The 20,279-nt window shown below is 42.4% G+C and overlaps 1 protein-coding gene across 30 annotated transcripts in view; it reads right to left on the reverse strand.

The window, feature by feature from the left end:
* LOC103555117 (alpha-1,3-mannosyl-glycoprotein 4-beta-N-acetylglucosaminyltransferase C-like) overlaps positions 1-20,279 on the reverse strand; it is a 43,353-nt gene that overhangs the window by 21,427 nt on the left and 1,647 nt on the right. For 8 of the 30 annotated variants that reach the window (XR_011535297.1, XM_070602275.1, XM_070602266.1 and 5 more), the window contains exons 2-3: positions 19,289-19,355; positions 8,339-8,482 (exon numbers count right to left, since the gene is read on the reverse strand). The gene's annotated coding sequence lies outside the window, so the exon portion shown is untranslated. Of the gene's footprint in view, positions 1-1,921; positions 2,139-8,105; positions 8,483-10,002; positions 10,074-19,288; positions 19,356-20,279 lie in introns of those variants that run through there. The other 22 variants (XR_011535294.1, XM_070602270.1, XM_070602285.1 and 19 more) reach the window with 7 other exon arrangements.

The following is a 20,279-nucleotide window of genomic DNA, read 5'->3' on the forward strand; positions in this document are numbered from 1 at the left end:
CATTTTGTTATGTGTTTTCTAAATGCCTTATAGCTTTTTTTTTTCTTAGGAAGATGTGCCTTGCACTAACATCCATGCCAATCTTCCTCTATTTTTTAGTATGTGGGCCACCAGCACACATGGCTGCTAATAGAGTGGTATAAGTCCACATCTGGGAATTGAACCCAGGCCACCAAAGTGGAGTGCACTGAACTTAACCACTAGGCCACTGGGGCTGGCCCACTTTATAGCTCTTTGTCCTTCATTTGCTGAATTACTGTCTACTTTTGTGTTTAGTTGTTGGGGCTTTTTTCCCTTTTTTTTTTGGTGAGGAAGATTGGCCCTGAGCTAACATCTGTGACAATCTTCCTCTATTTTGTATGTGGGACACACGGCATGACTTGATGAGTGTTATATAGGTCCATGCCTGGGATCCAAACCCATGAACGCTGGGCTGCCGAAGTGGAGTGCACAAACTTAACTACTATACCACCAGGCCGGCCCCTTTAGTTGATTTTTTTTTATAGTGAAATGTTTTAATTATCTTCTCATTTCCTTTTGTGTATATTCTATAGCTCTTTTCTTCATGGTTACCCTGGGGATTACATTTAACATCCTAAAGTTACACTTTAATTTGAATTTATATCAGCTTAACTTCACTACAAAAACTCTGCTTTACAGCTCCATCTCCAACCCTTTGGGTTGTTGATGTCACAAAATTACATCTTGTACCATTGTGTGCCCCCAAACATAAACTCTTAATTCTTTTAAATGCATTGGTCTCCTAAATTATGTAGAAAATAAGATTTGGAGTTACAAGCCAAAGTTAAAGTAATACTAGCTTTTACACTATTACTTTTTTTCTTTAAATATATAGTCTCTTAAATCACGTAGAAAACAAAAAGTGCAGTAACAAATCATTGTTACAATAACACCAGCTTTTATAGTTGCCCATATATTTACTTCTATTGGGATCTCTATTTCTCCATACGGCTTCATGTTTAGTGTCCTTTCATTTCACCCTGCAGGACTCCCTCAAGCATTTCTTGCAGGGCAGGTCTAGTGGTCATAGACTCCTTCGGCTTTCGTTTCTCTGGTAATGTCTTAATTTCTCCCTCATTTTTGAAGGACAGCTTTGCTGGATAACGGATTCTTGATTGATGTTTTTTTTCTTTTAGTACTTTAAATAGATCGGCCCACTGTCTTCCTGTCTCTACAGTTTCTGATGAGAAATTTGTTGATAATCTTATTGAGGATTGCTTATATGTGATGATTTGCTTCTCTTTTGCTGTTTTCAAGATTCTCTCTCTGTTTTTGTCTTTTGAAAGTTTGATTATAATGTGTCTCAGTGTGGGTCTCTTTGAGTTCATCTTAGAATTTGTGGAGTTTCTTGGATGTTTATATTCAACAAATTTGGGAAAATCTGAAGCCATTTCTTCAAATATTCTTTCTGCCCTTTTCTCTCTCCTCCTTCTGGGACTCCCACAATGCTTATCTTGGTCTGTTCTCTGCTTGAGCTGGGCTATCCATTTTCTTCTGCCCTCAGACATTAGCAGTCCTGGTTCTCAGGCCTTCAGGTTTGGACTGGAACTACACCACCAGTTTTCATGGCCTTCTGGCTTGTAGACAGCAAATCATGGGACTTCTCCACCTCTACAATCATGTGAGCTAATCCCTCATAATAAATCTCTCTCTATATATCATATTGGTTTTGTTTCTCTGGAGAACCCTGACTAACACAGGCACTTATTAAGGATCTAAGGTAGGTTATGAATGGGGTCAAGTCAGAGATCCAAAAGACAATCTCTCTTTCTGACATGAGCCTTCCATTCCCCCAGGACTTTTGAGGAGGCAGGAAGGAAATTAAATATATTTATATTGAATATATATTTCAATATATATTTATATTGAAATTTCAACCACAACACATGAAAGTCCTCACCTTCACTGGAGCTACAGTTCCATCTGAGATTTTTTTCTGGGTGCATAGGAACTCAGCTGCACATCTCTTGAGTTTTCAAGACTTTCCCCAAGTCAAGAAGAAAATGCAATGTTTGTGGGGGGCTAGGTTGGGGCCAGATATGCATCCTCTGAGGCAAGACAAAGTTGGTCACTGCTCTCAGATGACACCCCCCTGGCAACCATTGTTCTCCCTGAATGGGCCCTGTTTACCACCCCAGCCTACACCAAGCAGCAGCTCCTAGGTGAGGGCCCCCAGGGAAATGGAGAGGAAGTTATGAAATCAGCTTCCTGGGATTCTGACCTAGATCCAGGGCATGGACAGTAACTGAGCCACATTTCTCTCCAAATAAAAAGTTTTATTGATATTTTCCCAGTTATAAATACAATACTTGTTTAATGTAAAACATGGAATGAATTACAAAAAAAAACTACTCAAAATCACAATGGTCAGAGATAATCTTTGGTTAACATCTGGCAGACGTCTTGAATCAAAATGAGGGTGGATTGAAACCTGGCTTTATAGCAAGAGATAAAGTCACTCAAAAGCCCCCCAAGAAAGTCATTTGGGCAACAGAACTTACCACGTGTAGCAATCTCTGTGAGAGTTTAGGGAAGAAGTCAGTCTATCTCCACAAATTTACCATTTTCAGTTTCCTTGGGCAACTTCCAATTCCCACTTATCTCAGACGTGCTATCCTTTTCCCTAAAAATCTCCCCCCTCCTTATCTTGTCACCTTCTTTGTCATCCTTAATAATTAATGTCCTAAGCCTGTCTTTCCAGCCCCCATCTCTGTCCCAGCATTCTTGGACTGCTCTGGATAAAAGATACACTTAGTCACTATCTAAGGGAAAATGATGGTAATAGAACATTATCACTGTTATAAGTCCAGGACTGCAGTGTCCACTTTTAAGAATATCTCTCCAAAGAGCTACAAAGAGCTTACGCAATAGGAACCAGCTTTTATTTGGTGATGTTGTTGCTTTTATAAAGCTTTTTGCTCAGAATACAAGGGTTCTCTCATTCCTTTCCCTCTTCCTCCTTACTGATTCAGCTTTCCCCTCCTTCCTCTTAACTTCTTGATCCTTGTTATCCCCTTTATATGCTTCTGATGCTTCTCCTTGTAACCAAAGACTACTCTAAAAGAATTATCTTGAGAGTAATGAACATAAGGAGCCCCATGCGGGTGTATAGCCTCAGTGGGAAGTGGCTGCATCTGGGGCCTAGTGCTCTGGACTCATGGGTGGTACTGTGAAGCCTCCATGTCGACGTGCTCTCAATGCCAGTTGGGGCTCTCTGGGGCAGAGCATAGCTGGGCTTGGGCCAAGGGCCCAAGGGTAGGAGGCTGACTGGTACCACTGTCTTCTTCAGAGGAAGAGAAACGTACTATCCATCTGCTCTGCCTCTGATGCAGAAGTGATGCTGTGGTTGGATATTTAGAGGACATTATCATGGATGAAGAGTTCCAGGCGTTACAGAGAAAAAGTACATGGACAAGTGCTACCACGAATTGGAAGAAATGAAGGATAATAAAATCACCTACAATGCCTATTTTTAATGAATATATTCCCTTGGCAGAAAAGCGTATGAAGGAACAGCTACTGGAGGCTTCCTGAGTTTAACGTGGTGGTTTCCAAACATTACAGCTCCCAAAAGATGGCTGGTGACATACTTGACAGACTGCTCCCATGTATGGATTTTCTGTCTTTCAAAGACATGTTTCTGGACTACAGAGCAGAAAAAGGAGGTCTAGCACTGGGCTTAAGCAGTGGTTTGGTGGCTACTTCATTGTGCAAATCATCTTCCCAGGACACTTTGCAACACTAGCTCTCACCTTCAGCCAACAGGATTGTTGTGGACATCTTTAGCCCAATAGGTTGTTAGAGGCTTAGACTAATGAAGATAGAAGAGTAGGTGTCGGAAACACTGAATTTGTTTGTGGCTGTTCATTAATGTTCAGTATTGAGTCAAAAAGAAAATGAGAAGGTTTTATATTGTTAAGATGATAATACTCCCCAAACTGATATACAGATTTAATATAATCCCTTTCAAAATTCTAAAAGAAAACAATTTTGTTTCTTCTTCTAGTCTACTCACAATGCTTTACTTCTGACACCTGATATGCGAGGTTTTCCACACCAAACAATTTAACTCAATTCTGACACTATCTACCTGGAGTTAGCATCAGATCCCACGGGATAAGGGCTCAGTGCCACAGGTCTGCCTCCCACTTCAGATGCCAACTGCAGTCTGGACCTCTGGTACTTCTGACCAACTGGCTATAAATTGGGGATTCCTACAACCCCTCTCCTCAGGTTCAATAATTCACTACATTGGCTCACATAACTCAGGGAAACACTTACTTACATTTTCCAGTTTATTATCCAACAAAGGATACAGATGAATAGCCAGATGATGAGGTATATAGGGCAAGGTCTGGAAGGGTCCCAAGGACAGGAGCTTCTGTCTCTGTGGAGATGGGGTGTGCCACCATCCTGGCATGTGGATGTGTTCACCAACCCAGAAGCTCTCCAAACCCCCTACTTTAGGGATTTTTATGGAGGCTTCATCACATAGGCAGGATTAACTATTAACTCAATCTCTCCTCTCCCTGGAGGATAGAGAGGATGTGGGGCTGAAACTTCCAAGCTTCTAATCATGGTTTGGTCTTTCTGGTGACCAGCTCCCCTCCAGGAACCCACCCAGAGTCACCTCATTAGGACAAACGACAATTTGTGTTATTCAAGAGATTACAAGGGCTTGAGGAGCTCTGTGTCAGGAACCAGGGGCAGAGACCAATTTATATATTTCTTGTTATTTCACAATTCCAACTGCCTTTATCCCTCACTAAAGTCGATCCTAAAATTTATACGGAAATACAAGGGACCCAGAATTACCAAAACAATCTGGAAAAAAACCAACAACAAATAAAACAAAATTAGAAGACTCATACTTCCTGATTTCAAAACTTACTACAATGCTACAGTAATCAAGACAATGTGGTCTGGTATAAGGACAGACAGATAGATCAATGGATTTCATAATTTCTAAGACAACAAAATGGGTAAAGAATAGTCTTTTCAACAAATGGTGTTGGAACAACTGCATATCCACTTGCAAAAGAATAAAGCTAGATCCCTACCTCACACCATATACAAAAAATTGACTCAAAGTAGATCAAAGAACTAAGTGTAAGAGCTAAAGGTGTAAACTGCTTGGAAGAAAACTTAAATGTAAATCTTCACGACCTTGGATTAGGCAACGGTGTCTTACATACGACACTGAAAACACAGGCAACCAAAGAAAAATAAATAAATTGGACTTCCTCAAAATTAAAAACCTGGGGCCGAAAAAAAGAGAAATAAAGGGGCTGGCCCAGTGGCCGAGTGGTTAAGTTCACGTACTCCGCTTCGGTGGCCCAGGATTTCACCGGTTTGGATCCTGGGTGTGGACATGGCACCGCTCATCAGGCCATGCTGAGGCGGTGTCCTACATGCCACAACTAGAAGGACCCACAACTAAGAATATACGACTATGTACTGGGGCCACTTTGGGCAGAAAAAGGAAAAATAAAATCTTTTAAAAATTAAAAAGCTTTGTGCTTCAAAGGATGCTATGAAGACAGTGAAAAAGGCAACCCACAGAATGGGAGAAAATATTTTCAAATTGTATGTCTGATAAGGGACCAGAATTCAGACTACATAAAGAACTCTTGCAATAAGATGACAACTTTGCTAAAGAATAGGCAAAGAATTTGAATAGATATTTGTCTAAAGAAGATATACAAATGGCTAATAAGCACATGAAAATACGCTCAACATCCTTAGTCATTAGGGAAATGCAAATCAAAACCGCAGTTAGACCCTACTTTATACCACTAGAATGGCCATGATAAAAAGATGGACAATAACATGGAAGATAAACAAACACAGGACAAAGAGAACAGTTCAGTGGTTACTAGGGGAAGGGGGCTGGGGGTGGGCACAGGGGGTGGTGGACATGTAAGAATGTACAACTGAAATTTCACAATGATGTAAATGATTATGAACTCAATAAGAAAAGAAAGATGGACAATAACAAGGATTGGTGAGGGTGTGGAGCTGTTGAAACGCTCACACATTGCTGGTGGGAATGTATAATGGTATAGCTATTTCGGAAAACAGTTTGACAGTGCCTCAGCAAGTTAAACATACAATTAGCATATGACTAAGCAATTCCACTCCTAGTATATACCTAAGAGAAAGGAAAATACATGTCCATACAAAAATTTGTACATGAATGTTCATAGCAGCATTATTCAAAATAGCCAAAAAGTGGAAGCAATCCAAACGTCCATCAATTGATAAACAGATAAATAAAATATGACATTCCATGCAATGGAATATTATTCAGCCATACAAAGGAATGAAGGGGCTGGCCAGGTGGCTGAGTGGTTAAGTTTGCACGCTCTGCTTCAGTGGCCTGGGGTTTGCAGGTTTGGATCCTGGGTGCGGACCTACACACTGCTCATCAAGCCATGCTGTGGTGGCGTCTCACATCAAAATAGAGGAGGATTGGCACAGATGTTAGCTCAAGGACAATCTTCCTCAAGGAAAAAGAGGAAGATTGGCAATAGATGTTAATTTAGGGCCAATCTTCCTCACCAGAAAAAAGAAAAAGAGGAATGAACTGCTTATACATGTTACAACATGTATGAACCTTGGAAACATTATGCTGAGTGAAAAAACCCAGACCCAAAAGGCCACATATTGTTTATATGAAATATCCAGAATAGCAACTCCATAGAGACAGAACGTAGATAACAGTTGCTAGGGATTTAGGAGAGGGGGAAGGGGAAAAATTGATAATTGATACAGAGTTTCTGTTCTGGGACTAGATATGGGTGATGGTTGCACAACTTTGTGAACATGCTAAAAAAAAAGCCCACTGAATTGTATACTTTAAAAGGGTGATTTTTATGGTGTGCGAATCATATCTAAATTTTTAAAAAGGCCTTAAGGTCCTGGAAAAAAAAAGAAGATCTCCTGACTGTCCTGGGACTGCTGTTTCTCCTGAAACACGTCCTGGTCCTCAGTAACCCGAACTCTCCTCCCGGGGTCGACGCCTGTTGCAGGGGTTGCCGAGTCAGCTCTGTTGAACTTTCCACCTAGGGAGTCCCTGCCCCACAGACATGGTGACATGTCAACATCGAATTACTTAACGTCGCAAACCTTCTCTGTCCCAAGTACACAGACAGGATTTGCACAAACCTTCTGTGTGTTCACAGCTCTTTCACTTGGCCAAGAGTTTCGGTTTTTCAGCCCCAATGCCCCAGCTGAGTGGTGTTTCTCTTTGGGAGTGTTTATCTAGGGTGTTAAGCTGCCCCTTAAGTTTTCTGAAGCTCCTATTTTCTGCCCAAGATTCTGGGAAAAGCATGGCTAGTTTTGGCTGTGGGAATCAACTGAAAGAAACGGAATAGATTTGTGCATGTTTGGAAACCAGAGAAAGGATTTGATGGGAAAAATATGTTCATTTTTATAATTCCTGTTGTGTTTAGTTTTGCAGAGTCAATTTGCAAGCTTTCTCAGGCCCTACAATCTTGGTCCTGTAATGAGGCTATACTGCCTCCACGTGGTGTAGGCTGCCCAGGCACTTCATTCTGAACCAGGAGTCAACAAACTTGCCGTAAAGGGCCAGATGGTAAATATTTTAGACTTTGAGAGTCGTATGGTCTCAGTCACAATTAGTCAACCGCCCTTGTAGAGTGACAGTAGCCACAGATAATAGGTGAACAAACAGATGTGGCTGTGTGCCAGTAAAACTTTATTTTAAAAAGCAGGCTTGGGTCAGATTTGCCCTGCAGCCCCGTTTCTTGATCCCCCGTGTAAACTTGTGGTGCTCAACACAGTCACGCGTCGCTTAACGATGGGCTACATTCTGAGAAATGCCTTGTTAGGTGACGTTGTCCTTGTGTGAGCGTCATAGAACGTACTTACACAAACCTAGATGGTGCAGCCTTCCACACATCTCGGCTCTGTGGCACAGCCTATCGCTCGCAGTTACAAACCTGTGCCACTGTGCTGAATCCTTCAGGCAATTGTAACACAATGGTCAGTATTTGTGTATCTAAACACAGAAAAGGTACAGTAAAAAGATAAAAAATGGTGCACCTGTATAGGCCACTTACCATGAATGGGGCTTGCAGGACGGGAAGTTGCTCTGGGTGAGCCAGTGGGTGGTGAGTGAACGTGAAGGCCTAGGACGTTACTGTAACTACTGTAGACTTTATAAAAGCTGTACACTTAGGCTACAGTAAATTTATATAAAAAATATTTTTTCTTCAATAATAAATAAACCTTAGCTTACTGTAACTTTTTACTTTATAAAAATTTTGACTCTTGTAACAACGAAGCTGGGTACCTGAGGGTTACTGAACTGGCGGGAGGCACGGCCTGGGGACAGGTGGGCGCTCGCCTGGCTCCACCCAGGGGCCATGAGCAGCTGCGGCAGTGGAAGAGGCTCGCTGCTTAGTCTCTTCACAGCAGGCTGGACACTGGGCTGGAGCTGGAAGAGATGTGTCCTTGGGTCAGAAATTTCCAGGCCTAGTGGGAGGGCTGTGCCAGGACTGACCCTGGGTGGAATACTCTTTCAAAGTCTGCTTTTGAAAGCCCTGCAAATAGTAAGCTAGCCACCCCTTGACTGGTCTAAATTAACAGAGGTCCAACAAGGCCCTGAGGACAATCCCTCTGCCTTTTTGTCCCAGAGGCTACGGGACTGCCTCGGGGGATCTATTTGGATGGAGCCCAGGGCAGTAAAGTGATTCTTAATACCTATCATATCTCAAAGTGCTCCAGACATCCATAGGAAACTCCAAAAGTTGGCTATAGGCCCTGACGCTAATTTTGCACAGCTAGTAGAGGCTGCCTTTAGGGTGTTCAATACCCAGGATGTAACTGAGGATGAAAAAGAAGACAGGAAGATGAAAAGGCAAGCTGTGCTGCTAGCTGTGGCCCTCCATCCTACTCAAGGTAACCTGAGGGAAAGGAAGATGCCATGGGTGAGTGACCCTGGCCCCCACCGAGGGACCACAAGGCCACCAACAAAGTTGAGGGCTAATCAATGTGCATACTGCCAGCAGGAAGGGCATTGGCGGTGGGACTGTCTGAACTGTCCCCAGAGAAGGAGGGGATCAAACAGGACTGGGTCATGCCAGCTTCCCTTGACTGCAGATGAGATGTGATGGGCAGTGGGGGTTCCGTGGTTGGCTCCAGGAGCCCCAGGTGACCTTGGCAGTAGGAGGAGAGCATGTTGAATTTTTGTTGAACACTGGAGCCACCTTTTTGGTGTTGAACACCCAAAAGGGAAACCTTTCTAAAGGAAAGTGTGACATAAAAGAGGTATCAGGAAAAGGAGAGACCACAAGATTTCTGGAGTCCTTGGCCTGTGAAATAGGATAAAAAGTGCTGAAGCATTCTTTTCAGTATGTACCAGAATTCCCTCTTCCCTGTGTAGGGAGGGACACGCTACCTAAGTTAGGGGCCTCAATAAGCTGAGAACAAGACCAAATAGAGATCCCAGTGATGTGGATTAGGGCTGCCCCAGGGAGAGAAGCCCACGGTGTCCTGCCTACATGCTGATCAATACGACCCGATGGATTTCATGGTGTGGATTAGGGCTGCCCCAGGGAGAGAAGCCCATGGTGTCCTGCCTACATGCTGATCAATACGACCTGACGGATTTCATGGTGTGGATTAGGGCTGCCCCAGGGAGAGAAGCCCAGGGCATCCTGGCCTACATGCCGATCTATATGACCAGATTCATATCTAGTTATACGACCACACAATAACCAGACCCCATCTGCACCAAAACCATTTAATGACTTTTTACATCATCTTTTCTTTGTCTAGTAAAAATAAGTCACGTACCCATGCTTTATAAATTTAGCCCTAACCCTCAACATGTGGCAGCTCTTCACTGTCCGTGGGTCCTGGCCCCATGCTATTCCATACTATTCTCTGAATAAAAGAGCACTACTGCCAGACCTTGAGAGTCCAAGAAATCTTTCTGTCGACTCCTCGACTCACCGAGCCTGCACCACAAGTTCCTGAAAGTTGGGGAGTTGAGCTCGTGGCCCTATTGCAATATATGCCAGTACCTGAAAAGGAAGAGATTCCCCTAAATATATTAAGCCAAATTAAGTCGGAAGTATGGGCACAAGGACAGGTGGGACAAGCAGCTGGTGCCATGCCAGTAAAGATAAAATTGAAGCAGAGAGATCACTGGCCCCAGGTAAAACAATACGCCTTGAAGCCAGAAGCTGTAAGAGGAATCTTTCCTGTAATCAATAGACTTTTAGAATAGGGATTGATCAGGCCACGGAGAGTCCCATGGAACACTCCCATTTTACCCATTAAAAAGCTGGAAACAGAGGAATATAGATTTGTTCAAGACTTTAGGGCTTCAGTGCTATACAGTGCTAGATTTAAAAGATGCTCTTGGATGCTCATACCCCCCCATCACCGCCCCCCCCACCACCAGGTGATGTCTGATCACCTTGCTGATTAAGGAATCCTGATAGGTTGGTGTGATGTTGTGATTTATAATAAGAAATACTTTCATTTCATTTCTGGCACAGAGCTCCTAAAATTCTTGTAATTTCCGATATAAGAGCCATGGGGCATCTTTTATATTCAGTTCCTGAAATAACTCCAGAGCAATAAAGGTGAAATAGGTATCTTTTGTTATTCATAACAAGCTCATTTCAACCACACCTGAATTTATGTTAATGGAGTGACTTTTGGAAAGTCCCTAAGGGTGGAGACTGGTTGCCAGGGGAACCGATTGTGTGATTGGAGGGCTGGCACTTTGCCCCACTGGGAGGTGTGGGGAGAAGGACCAAAGATTGAGTTCAATATGTTCAATAGGTGCAGAGAGCTTCTGGTTCATGAACACGTTGAAAATTCGGAGAGTGGCATGCCCAGAGGGAGCCTGGGAGTTCCATGTCCCTTCACCACATCTCTTGCTGTAAGCATCTCTTCCATCTAGCTGTTAAGTAAAATGTTTTCCAAGGGACGGGGTTGTGGGAACCTCTGGTCTGTGGCAAGTTGCCAGAAGCACAGGTGACAACCTGGACTTGCAATTGGCATCCAAAAATGGAGGCGAAGTGGAATCTGATGCTATCTCCGGGTAGGCAGTGTCAGAATTGAATTAAATATGTTGAAACTTTTTTGCCAGTAAGGGATATAAAGTGTCTAAAAGGTAGGCACAAATGTCTGAGACTGTAAAGTATTTGTAGTTTATCATTTCAAAAGGGCAACACAGCCTTCCTCAAGAGAGAGAGGTGGTAAAAACTCTGGCAGCTATGAGGATTCCTGGGGATGGCTGGCTTTTGCTGCATTTGGATCCCTAACTTGGGTTGATTGCTAAGCCTCTGTATGATAAACTACAGAGGCCAGAAATGGACCCCTTTGAGCGGGAAGCTATGTGACCAAGTTTTCAATAAGCTTAAAAACCTCTGGCCTCACCAGACCTGAGCAAAGGATTTGAAATGTACATCTTGGTAGATCATTCTCAGGCACAGACTCTCACTGTCGGTCTAGAGTGACTGCGGAGCTGCATTCCTCTCCTGATAACCCAGGACGTATCAAGAGCCTTGGGGATCACTTGGAAACGCCACGCCTCATGGCAGCCCCAGTCAACGGGAAGGGCTGAGAAGATGAACGAGGAAACTGATTTAACCTGGGACAAGGTGCTGCCCTCTGCCCTGTTGAGGATCCATGTAGCTCCCGAAGTAGGCTCCAATTTAGCCCCCTTGAAATGATGTATGGGAGACCATTCTCACCTTCACCAATGGGGGGAGATCATATACAACAGAAGGAAATAGCGATCAGGCAGCACTTAAATTTTTTTTTGTTTTTGAAGGTAAGCAGTTTGAGGAGTGTTTTTTAAATTATTATTTTTATTTCTTCTTCTTCTTTTTCTTCTTCTCCCCAAATCCCCCCAGTACATAGTTGTATATTCTAGTTGTGGCATGTGGGATGCTGCCTCAGCATGGCCTGACGAGTGGTGCCATGTCTGCATCCAGGATCCGAACTGGTGAAACCCCGGGCTGCTGAAGTGGAGCATGCAAACTTAACCACTTGGCCATGGGGCCGGCCCCAGCACTTAAAAATTTTAAATGAATTTCTAACTTCTGTCCATGAGTCTGCCTCTCACAGGTCCCTGTTCCCACTGGATGTTCCACTCCACGATGTCAAGGCAGGTGACCAGGTTCTCCTTAAGTCTTGGAGGGAGCGTGGACCAGAGGGTCAACTAACCCCCACGTGGACGGGGTCTTATGAAGTCCTCCCAACTGCCCATCCATCAGTCAAACTGGCCAGAGTCAAGCTGTGGACTCATCACACCTGGGTGAGTCCTGGCCCCCACCCACAACCAGAGCACCTCGGAAACTGCAGAGAAAAAGAAAACTGGTCTTGTGAGCCGCTGAAAAACCTCAAGCTGCTGTTCCGGGTTAAGACAGCTGACACTAAACAGTCAGATGAATAAAATGAATCAGGTTGTTGCATTTTGGGTTCTGGAAATTTGGGTTAATCAAATATGCAACAAGGCGCTATTCTAAGACTATAGATAAAGGCACTCAAATAATAGTTATGCAAAATACAACCCGGTACTCGAGAATATTTAAAAAATTTCCTTCCTCAGTTTCCCCATCTTTGCTCTCTTTCAGCAGGAAGTAGCCAGAATGATCGCTGCCCTGCTCCCTGCAAGAATGAGGAAGGGAAAATAGTGGGGTTGAAGCCGGTACCTGAGGGTTACTGTAGATATTCAAGAACATGGTTGCCTTTTGACCTTGTTCCCAACACAGACGTAGATGAATCTTGTCAGTTTGCCGTTGTCTTATTTAACTTGAAGGGTGACTCAGGTCTCAAGGACTTGTGAGCTTGTTTTGCAGAAGAAAGAGAATGCATTTGGGGAGGTTGTGATCACCAGGTGGCTGGCCCCCAGCAGCCGTTGCAGATCGCCCAGAGGCTTATCGGGGGGTGGCCCCTTTGTTTCTCCAAAGCGCCTCCTGCCATGCCTCTTAGCTCTATAAAACCCCCTGCTTTTTGTTCTGGTTAAGGTAGATTTGAGCGAACCCAGGCTCCCACCTTCTCATTTTGGCCAATTCGAATAAATCTTCCTCCATCTCCAAGCACAGATGTCTCAGTGTTTGGTTTGCTGTGCATCAGGCACACGAACTTGAGATTAAGAGGTTCGGTATCAATAACACTTAGCTTAAAATGCAAACATTATACAGCTGTACAAAAATATTTTCTTTCTTTATATCTTTATTCTACAAGCTTTTTTCTATTTTTGAATTTTTTTTACTTTTCAAACTGTTTTGTTAAAAACTAAGATGCACACACGTTAGCCTGGACCCACACGGGGTCAGGATCATCAATACCACTGTCTTCCACCTCCACATTGTGTCCCACTGGTAGGTCTTCAGGCACGATGACAAGCATGGAGCTGTCATCACCTATGACAACAGTGCCTTCTTCTGGAATACCTCCTGAGGACATACCTGAGGCTCTTCTTGAGGAGGTGTCACTCTTTTCAGAAGTGTGTCCATGGTGGTTTGCTTGGTTTGTTTCTTTTTTTCATCACAGATTCACTTGTAAGTGGATAATGCACCATGAACACTCCTCTCTATTAGTGAAAACATTTTGGTGTTAGGGTCCATGTTTTCAAACTTTTTAAGGAGCTTGTGGAGGTCTGCAGAAGCTTCTGCTAAACCCTTCACTGTGCATTTTCTTGAGGGTTCTTCTTTTTCTTCTCCTGCAGTTTCCTTTTCTCTTGCCTCTTCTTCAGCTATGTGTTCCTGTTCCAATTCCAACTCCTCATTAGTCAATTCCTTAGGAACCACTTCTAGGAGATGGGCAATGTCATCCTCATCCATACCCAGGTTATTTGCCATCTCAGCCATAGACTTGTTGATTTTTGCAACCTCCTCCTCCTTGGCCAATCCTTTGAAGTTATGGACGAACCTGTTAAGTGTCTTTTTCCAGATGCCATTCATACACTCTTTGGTGACATCACCCCAAGCCCAAGCAAGGTTCTTGATGCAGCCGTAGATGTTGTAATCCTTCCATAATTTCATCGGTGTCTTCCTCAGTTGTAGCAATAGCCTGGGCTAAGGTCCTCCTCAGGCAGGAGGCCTTAAAAGCTGCTATAACTCCTTGATCCATTGGTTGAACCAAAGAGGTAGTGTCTGGAGGGGGAAATACAACTTTGATATTGGGATGCAGATCACCAATAAAAGGAGGATGACCAGGAGCATTAGCAACAATAAGCAAAATCTTGAAAGATATGTTACTCTCCAAACAGTACTTCTCCATTTCACTGGCACAGCAATTGAGGAAGTCATCTTTGGAAAAGGAGCTGGGTCCTCAACTTCTTATTGCTCCTGTAGTACACTGGCAGTGTGTGCTGACTGATATGCTTGAAGGCCCTGGCGTTCCCACTGTGCCAGATCATGAAGGGTTTCAATTTGTAGCTTGCAACATTGCCGCCAAGCAAGACTGTTATCCTGTCCTTAAAAGCCTTGAAACCTGGCATTGACTTGGCTTCCTTATGGATAAAAGTCCTCTCAGGCATCCCTTTCCAGAATAAGGAGGTTTCATCCATACTGAGTATTTGCTCTGGAAAGTAATTTTCCTCCACAATTAGCTTATCTAGAGTTTGCAAAAATTCTTCAGCTGCCTTTACATCAGCACTCACAGACTCATTACTCACTTTCACATTATGTAATGAGTAATGATTCTTAAATTGTTTAAACCACCCAGAGCTAGCAGTAAATTCCACATCATAGTCGTGTCCAACCTTTCTTTTAACATCGCAAACTTTTTGCTTTGGCCATGATCATCATGGTGCTGAGAGGGACAGGCTTCTGTGTCGGGTCTTTAATCCAGGTCGTTAGAAGTGTCTCCAAGTCTGTTGCAGGCCCTTGCTGAATTTTCGTTCGTCTCATCGCCTTCAATGAGGCAGATCCTCTGACAGCTTCCATCACTTTGTTCCTGTTCTTCAAGACTGTAGCTATGGTGGAGTGGCACACGCCTGACTAGCAAGGAATAACCATCACTTTGTTCCTGTTCTTCAAGACTGTAGCTATGGTGGAGTGGCACACGCCTGACTAGCAAGGAATAAGCATCACTGATTTCCACCTTCGTAGCCCTTAATCACTTTTAATTTCATGTTTAGGTCAATCGCTTGACATGGTCTCTTATCGGCAACATTAGCAGTGGATTTTGTACACTTAGGGGCCATGATGAACAAAACAACATGAAAATAAATCAAACACAAGAGAAAATGATGCAATCAAGAGATGTGGTAAACATGAGATGTCTGAGGCTGCTGCTGGCATAACATAGCACGCTGTTTAAAAGTGAACTTTTTTATAAGTAGAAAGAGTACACTAAACTAATGATAAAAAGTATAGTAAATACATAAACCAGTGACAGTCACTTATTATCAAGTTTATGTACTGTACATAATTGTATGTGCTGTACTTTTACATGACTGGCAGTACACTAGGTTTGTTTTCACAAGCATCACCACACACGTGAGTAATGTGTTGTGCTATGATGTTACCATGGCTACAACATCACTAGATGATAGGAATTTTTCAGCTCAATTATCTTATGGGATGACTGTTGCATATGTGGTCCGTCATTGACTGAAACGTCATGTGGTGCATGACTGTATTTGGGATGAAGATAAAGTTATCCATGTTTTTATTTAAAAAAAAGTGGGTGCCCAGGCCCCATCTCAAATCTACTGAATAAGAGCCTTTGAGTGTGGGGCTAGGTCACTGGTTCTTCATAAAATTCCACCAGGGAGTCTATTGTGCAGCCAAGGTTGAGAATTACTGATTCAAACCAATATATTTCTAGTTCTAAGTGCAGCAAATAATAATAGCTAATGTTTATTTAGTGCTTATTATGCACCAGGTGCTGGGCAAAGAGCTTTCATTTATTTCTCACAACAGCTCTATAAATTGAATACCATTTTTAAGCCCATTTTATAGATAAGGAAACTGAATTCTTTTTTTTTTTTTTTTAAAGATTGGCACCTGAGCTAACAATTGTTGCCAGTCTTCTTCTTTTTTTTTTCTTTCTGCTTTTTCTCCCCAAATCTCCCCAGTACATAGTTGTACATTCTAGTTGTGGGTCCTTCTAGTTGTGGCACATGAGACGCTGCCTGAGCGTGGCCTGACAAGCGGTGCTATGTCCACACCCAGGATCCAAACCAGCGAAACCCTGGGCTGCTGAAGCAGAGCGTGCAAACTTAACCACTCCACTATGGGGCCGGCCCCTATTTTATTTTTTTATTGAGGTCATAATAGTTTATAACATTGTGAAATTTCCACTATACAATATTATTTGTCAGTCACTATATAAATATGCCTCTTCGCCCCTTATGCTCACCCCTGACCTCCTTCCCCTCTGATAACTACTATTCTCTTTGTCCACGTGTTAGTTTATCTTCCACATATGAGTGAAGTCAAATGGTGTTTGTCTTTCCCTGTCTGGTTTATTTTGCTTAACATAATACCCTCCAGGTCCATCCATGTTGTTGTGAATGGGATGATTTTGCCTTTTTTATGGCTGAGTAGTATTCCATTGTATATGTATACCACATCTTCTTTATCCAATCATCATTCAACGCGCACTTCAGTTGCTTTCACTTCTTGGCTGTTGTGAATAATGCTGCAATGAACATAGGGGTACATAAGTCTCTTGGAATTGCTGGTTTCAAGTTCTTTGGATAAATACCCAGTAGTGAGATAGCTGGGTTGTATGGTATTTCTAGTTTTAATTTTCTGAGAAATCTCCATACTGTTTTCCATACTGGCTGCACCAGTTTGCATTCCCCGCAGCAGGTATGAGGGTTCCGTTTTCTCCACATCTTCTCCAATATTTATTATTTTTTGTCTTGGTGATTATAGCCATTCTAATGGGTGTAAGGTGATATCTCATTGTAATTTTGATTTGCATTTCCCTAGTTATTAGTGATGATGAACATCTTTTCATGTGCCTGTTGGCCATCTGTATATCTTCTTTGGAAAAATGTCTGTTCATATCCTCTGCCCATTTTTTGATTGGTTTTTTTTTTTTAAAGATTTTATTTTTCCTTTTTCTCCCCAAAGCCCCCTGGTACATAGTTATATATTTTCAGTTGTGGGTCCTTCTAGTTGTGGCATGTGGGATGCCGCCTCAGCATGGCTTGATGAGCAGTACCATGTCTGTGCCCAGGATCTGAAGTGGTGAAACCCTGGGCTGCCGCAGTGGAGCGCAAACTTAACAGGGCTGGCCCCGGGTTTTTTGGTTGTTGTTGAGTTGTGTGAGCTCTTTATATATTTTGGAGATTAACCCCTTTGTCAGATACATGATTTGCAAATATTTTCTCCCAGCTGGTGGGTTGTCTTTTCATTTTGTTCCTGGTTTTAAGGAAACTGAATTTTGTTAGATTAAGTAATTTGCTCGAAGTTGAAGGAGATTAGAATGTGCCACCCCAAAATACGTCACTTTGGTATAAAGATTATTTTATGCTAAAGACTTTTGAGATGCAACAGATGCAAGAAAAAAAAGAAGCCTTGTCAGAGCTTCCCTTATTGACAAAAAGCAGCAACTTCTGAGAAATAAGGCTACCACAAATTCCTTTTCAGGGTAAATCTACTCCCAGAAGGGGGAACACAAACAAAATAATAACCTACCCCCAAATCCCTTATTTAGGGAAACTTTATAGGCCAGAAGGAGACGAAGAGACCACTCAGACCAAGATACAAAAACATTGTTACGAACTTTCTTGTCTCCTGTTTGTTCTCCTGAAAACCCATTTATCTTTCCAAAAAGTCATTTGTTTTCCCATAAATGCCTTTCTCCTCCTCTCCTTCACCTATTAAGATGGTATACAAACCCCCAATTCTAATCACCTGAGTTACTCATCACTGAGGCCTCCTGAGTGTATGCATGTTGCACACATAAACTGTTTTTTTCCCTCCTGTTAATCTGTCTTTTATTTTAATTTATAGGGTTCCAGACACAGAACCTAAGGAGGTAGAGGAAAAAGGGTTTTTCCCCCTCACCTACAAGGTCATGTAGCTATTAAGAGGAAGAACGGGGATTCAAACTCAGACATCTGTTTCTAGAATCTGAGCTCTGTTTCTACACTACTCTGTTATTATTATTTTTAACTGAAAGACACCCAGTTTCTATCTGAACTTAACTAAACCATTTTACCATATATTTTATAAGGTATTTAAAAAGGTAGTCACAAATAGTTTTCTGTAGATTTAATTAACATACTTTTTCTAGTGCCACTGAATCTTATTTTGAATCATATTCTTCTCAGACCTTGTCCAAGGCTTTGGCACATCGTGGAAATTCACTGTTGAAGTAGTATTTCAGTTTGTTTTCTGTCTTGTGGATTTTCTTAGCCATTTATCTTAGCCATTGTTTGACTCCACATCTGTTTAGGTTATTAATACTATTCAAAAGCAAAGCTTTAGTATGATTTCCTTCATTTTAGAGGTAGCACGGTTCGGTAATTTTATATATGGGCTTTGAAGCCAGACAGTCCTCAGTTTGCATTCTGGCTCTGCCACTTGCATGATAAGTACTCGGTAAATATCAACTATTCTTCTAGCAAATTAACCAACTAGAAGGGGATGTCTTGCTTCTGATTTCCCCATGTTTTCTCTCTTCAGAAGCAAAGAGGATTTAGTCACTTAAGGTGTCTTCCAATAACAAGAATCACTACAATTTTAATTACCACCACCACCACCACGATAATGAAACTGGCAAACAGTTAGCCACTGATGATTAAGTAGCTAGTAACTAAAGTTTCTTTTCCTTTTTGCAATTACTGATTATAGCTTTCAGTTGTTCCCCTGCCCATTGTTAACTGTGCTGCTTAGGCAGTAAGCTACCTGACTCCCACTGGGCTCCGATAGATAACATCTCCCTGGAGCCTGGGTCACCATGGTAATGGGTGTTTGAACTGTATTTCACGAATTAGGACCCCTTGTCCACTTCAGGCTGGTTGAGATCACCAACCCATCAACCAGGCCCATGCAGATGTGCGATAAGTGACCTTTTGATGTCGAGAGGCTAAAAACTCCACCCTCAGATCATGCTAACACCACTATTTTGTGACCAGACGTCCTTATGAAGAGGCATGGAGTCTGACTACGTTTCTGCAGACCATCAATTACCTCACCTCCAATCATCCGTCTCCACACTTCAGACCAGCTTATCCCCTACCCCATAAATATCCCTGAGTCCCCATTTTTGGGGGGTGGATTTGAGACGTGTTCTCCTGTTTCCTCACTTGGTTGCCTTGTGATTAAACCTTCTCTCTGCTGCAATCTTGTCATCTCGGTGTTTGGCTTTCTGGGCTGCAGGGAAAGGAACCTGGTTCAGTAACAATAATAAAAGCTGACGTTCATTGAGTAATTACTGTTATTTTAAACACTTCTCATGGATTAATTTAATTATTTCAATAATTCTATGAAGCAGGTGTTATTATTATCTTTAACTTATGGACAAGGAAACTGAGGTCCAGGGAAATTAAGTACTTTTCCAGGGTCACACAAATAATAAGTGGAAGAGATACTTTGTGAACTGGTGAGTCTTCACACTCTTTATTACTTTTCTATATTGCTCTATTATACTATATGGCCTCTAATATGAAATTCTGTTATGTATTTCTTAAAATCAGAAGGAATAATTTCCAATGCCTCCAAGGCAGTGGTTCCTAGGCTTTAGGATTTCACAGGCCATTAAAATTTAAAAGAAGATTCTGGCAAACAATGTTGACTTTCCACCTTTAGGTTTCGACAAGAAAGAACTTTAAAAAGCAACACCACCAACACCACCAACACCATTTACTATTAGCACAAAATAAAGGACAATTTAATACCAAAACAGTAGGACAGATATAATCTAGAAAGATAGCATCCTAATGCTATATGTATTCATGTATTGTCCTCAAATTTTCCACCTTGTTGAGCACAAAAATTTTAGGATAACATTCTCCTTCCACCTTGTTCCTAATAGCTAGACTAATAACTAGATGCCACTTGCATTTATTTTATCTTATTTTATTTTTTTTGAGGAAGATTAGCCCTGAGTTAACTGCTGCCAATCCTCCTGTTTTTGCTGAGGAAGACTGGCCCTGAGCTAACATCTGTGCCCATCTTCCTCCACTTTTTATATGTGGGACACCTGCCACAGCATGGCCTGTCAAGTGGTGCCACGTCTGTACTGTACCCAGGATCTGAACCGGCAAACCCCGGGCCACCGAAGCAGAATGTGCGCAC

Source organism: Equus przewalskii, chromosome 31 (assembly GCF_037783145.1).
Source record: "Equus przewalskii isolate Varuska chromosome 31, EquPr2, whole genome shotgun sequence".
NCBI lineage: Eukaryota > Metazoa > Chordata > Mammalia > Perissodactyla > Equidae > Equus > Equus przewalskii.